Below are 4,613 nucleotides of genomic sequence, written 5' to 3' on the forward strand. Positions count from 1 at the left end.
CCAATTATTTTTTATTTTGGATTGTTTCTGGGAACCAGCAACCAAGAAACTATGTTACCACAATCCCTAAATAGTCATTCTGCAGCTCCTTGACCCTCCACTTCACATAACACTCACCATCTATATAACTAAATAATAACCATAACTTCAACTCTAACAGCTGGTTCTCCCCAATGCTTTTCTTTCACTAAAATTTTCTATTAGAGTAATAATACTTGTATATGAATAGGACTTTGTAAACAAATTGATAAGTCAATATGTTACCATTTTTTGATTAATAAAATCTATAAGAAACATTATATTTTATGTCCCACAAAGCACTCTTAGCAAAAAACATATTTTATTGTTCCATTTTTTTTATTTTTTTACTCAACAAATATTTATAACTTAATAAGATTAATTAAAGTTAGAGAGAAAGTGCCCCTTATTTCAAGAATGTCACTATCACTTCAAAAAGGGTCTCAAAGAAATTACATATTTAGTTGAAAGTGTATGGTAAAAAATTATCAAGGGTTACTTTAAAATTGACATATTATAAAAAACTCAAATCAAACAATTAATATTTTAAAGTAAATGTTTTCTGGACTAAAAAAAATAGAATTTGAAGATATTCTTGAACTGGGATAATAAAGGTAGAAATAAATTGTACATGATATATATTTTCAGTCAAAATAAACTAAAGAATTAATTAAGTGTATTTATACCATTTATTCATGTGATTTACTTCCAGTAGACTAAAGAAATAATAGGAATATTTAGGTATGTCAGGATAGAGATGGGAGCCATACAGTCAGTCCTTGGGAAGATGTAGATTTGGAAAAGTTTAAAAATTGGATGAAAGTCCTCAACAAAAAGAGAGACAAACCAAGAAACGGGCTCTTAACTATAGAGAACAAACTGCCAGTTACCAGAGGGGAGATGGGTGTGGCTTTGTGTGAAATAAGTGATGGGGATTAAAGAGTACACTTATCATGATGAGCACTGAGTAATGTATAGAATTGTTGAATCACTATATTGTATCCCTGAAACTAACATAACACTGTATGTTAACTACACTGGAATTAAAATAAAAAACATTTAAATTAGATGAAAGCTTTAAAACACATGGATTATGTGCTCCTTTCAGTGCTATGAATGTAGTAGTTATACAACAAATATTTCTTGAATTAAATAATTAAATGATTCATCTTCTATTTTATTTTTATTACAGGGATTGTAATATAAATGTATGACCAGAAAGAATGACTTGGACCAAGAAAAGATTAAATTCATAAAATGTCATTTTCACAAAGTAAAGTTAGTAGTATTGGAAATTTTTATTTATTCATATAGGCAAATGAGATAACATTTATTGGACACAGTAGAAATATCTGTATTAGTATTTGAGTGAATCTGATTCCTGACCAAATTAAATATTACTGAAGCAACATTGGGAAATAATATTAAAGCTCTAATTCATAAATACAGAAGGTATGGCTGAATGGTGACTTGCACCTAGTAACTTGAAATCATTAGACTTGGAATAAATAAAATGATGGAAATACTGCAGGAAGTGGTGAAATATGATTTTTAAGATTCAGTTTTCAGAATAACTTCAAAACCTGGAAAAATCTTCCAAAAACAAAGAGGCCAAAATTATGAATATTGCTTTCAAGCTGAATAATAAAGAGTTTTAAAAAATGCATAACAAGCTTGCATACAAATACATTGAAAGATCCGGTTGGCAATATTATCCTAGCCATTTTCCTTTGAAATTTTCCTTCTTTCTTCTACCCACCTGTGTTTTTATCTCTTCCTCTACATTCACTGATTTAACCATGAATCAGACTCTCATTATCTTAGGTCAGAATTAAAGACTCTATGAACTGCCCTTTACTGTTCAATCTTAATGTAGTTTGCGGATCAAATTTTCCCTCTTGGTTTTAAAGGATTTCAATAATGTGACCCATTTCTATTCTTACGTGCTTCCACTCCAATTCTTACACATACATGCATTTTTGCCTTGATCAAATTCATATTTCACATCCTATTATACAATCCAATCCAATTTGCTTCAAATATTTGTTCTGCAATTATATTCCAGACATAGAACTGGAAGTTGAAGCTGCAAGGAAAAGCCACAATCCTGCCTTCAGTCTGGCTGGAAATAAAGTAAGTGATCCCAGCACAGTAAGTATTAAGGGAACATAAGGGGACACTGTTCAGTTTGTAGGAACTCAGATCCCATGGAAGGTGACACATGAACTTTCTCTCACCTCTACCCCTGGTGTTATTTTCACTTAAAACGTTTTCCCACTTTCCCTCCACTGATTTTTATCGTGCTCAATTTTTTCTTGTGTGATCTAAATATTTTAGCTGCTTTTTAATATAAAGTACACAATCCAGCACTTATTTTTTACATTTAAGAAGAAAATAGTTGGGAAAAATAGAAATCCTTGGCAAATATTCTCCTTAAAGTTAAGACCTAAACAGATAAAGATAACTCCAACTGAAACTGTCCCTGGCAGCAAACAGGATGGTGGGTAATTCAAAATCAAAATGCTGAAAGGAGAGGATAGGGATAGGGCATTTTCTATGTTTACACTGGCTTAGATTTCATTAGATTTTCATTAGATTTTCAGAGAATAGACTTTGAAAGGAATACAACATACAACACCTCAGTTTAATGTTGATAGTTGAACATATACAAATATGTTTAGATGAATTCTTTAATAAACTGCATGGTCTTTATTTCATAGTGCAAATTTAATCATTCACAATAAGTGGCTTCATTTAAAAAATAAATTAAAATCCTTAGATAAGGAGCTGCTTCAGGCTCTGTGATAGGCTGAAAGTGACCCCAACAATGCCCAGGTCCTAAGCCCTGGAACCTGTGAGTGTTCACTTTTTTTGGCAAAAGTGACTTTGAAGATGTTAACCTAAGGATTTTTAAGATTGTCCTGGATTATCTGGTTGGGTCCTAAAAGTAATTAGGCGTGTTATAAGAGGGAGTCAGAGGAAAACTTGACTACAAAAACCAGAAAACAATGTGACTACTGAAGCAAGATGAAATTTTGCTGGTTTTAAAGATGGAAGAAAGGCCCACCAGCCAAGGAATACAAGGAATGCTGCTCCGGAAGCTGGAGAAACAAAGAAAGAGATTCTCCCCTTAGAGCCTCAGAGAGAGCACAGTCTGCCGACACCTTGATTTTGGCCCAATGTAACTAATTTTGGACTTCTCACCCCCAGAAGTGTAAAAGAATAAATGTGTGTTGTATTAAGCCACTACATTTGTGGTATTTTGTTAAAACTGCAATAGGAAACTATTACAAACACTATTAAAAATATAAATATACCTAGTTATAATACCAGACACAAAGTAGGTGTTAATTATTAGATTTTTTTTTCAAATCATCCATTTGTGTACCCAGGAGTTATTAGTTTCATAAATTACCTACCTTAAAACTAAAATATAAGGTACAGTAATAAAGCTACATATACTTTCTTCCATTTTCTTCCAAGCCTAGTATAGACTCATCTCACAATGCTGGAAAGCAGCATAGATTCAGCCAAGATATATAACACCTGCCAGATATGCTTGGGTTCTTTGGAAGATAGTACTGAGCAGCTAGGTAAAGGTGAAGGGGTAGATGTACTTTGTCTAAAATAGATGGAAAACTTAGCACACATCATTGAATTTGTACACTCCAAATGCTTAGGTTTAAAAGTCAGTAAGCCTGGCAAGGGAAAAGTGACAAAACATTTAAATAGATGCAAAATTTTCTTTAGGAGAAAAGATGTGCTCTTGAAAAAGTAAACACTTGTAACAGAAAAATAAATAGGGGCCTCTCAACTTCACAAGAAGTAGTCTTGAGAGATTTTCTGTGGCCCAACATAGAAATGACCCAGAGGAAAGCAGAATTCAAAATAAAATTGAGCAAAAGAAATCACCTATAAATGAACATGATCACTCTCTCAAGTAGACAGTGTTATCAGGTTGATGAGGGACTTGTTTCTGGCTCTGCTAAGTTACAGAACAGTAATTTTACCAGGAAATGTCATAAAACTCCAAATGCTAGGAATATTTATTTTTTAAATTTGCAGAATTACCATGAAATATTATCAAGTACAATTTTAAATGTCCAAATGACCATGTAGAAATAATAATCTATAGTGGGCTCAAATCCCTTACCCTTAAATTTTCTTTAGTTACATCAATTATGAATTATGAAACTCAGTAATGAAATGAAGTAACTTCATGTATGAGAAAGTAACCCAAAGGTTGCTCAAATTCAAAGTATAAAGGACATTTGAAACATGAAGGCTGGAGGATTATCTGAACAATTAAATCTTTGCTTCATTCAGCAACAGTTAGTAATCAGCAAAAGGTTAGTGATCTTTTTTTTTAATTATGTTATGTTAATCACCATACATTACATCATTAGTTTTTGATGTAGTGTTCCATGATTCATTGTTTGCGTATAACACCCAGTGCTCCATTCAGTATGTGCCCTCTTTAATACCCATCACCAGGCTAACCCATCCCCCCACCCCCCTCCCCTCTAGAACCCTCAGTTTGTTTCTCAGAGTCCATAGTCTCTCACGGTTCATCTCCCCCTCCGATTCCCCCCCCC

Source organism: Leptonychotes weddellii, chromosome 2 (genome assembly GCF_054177405.1).
Source record: "Leptonychotes weddellii isolate Sample4059 chromosome 2, ASM5417740v2, whole genome shotgun sequence".
NCBI classification, from domain to species: domain Eukaryota; kingdom Metazoa; phylum Chordata; class Mammalia; order Carnivora; family Phocidae; genus Leptonychotes; species Leptonychotes weddellii.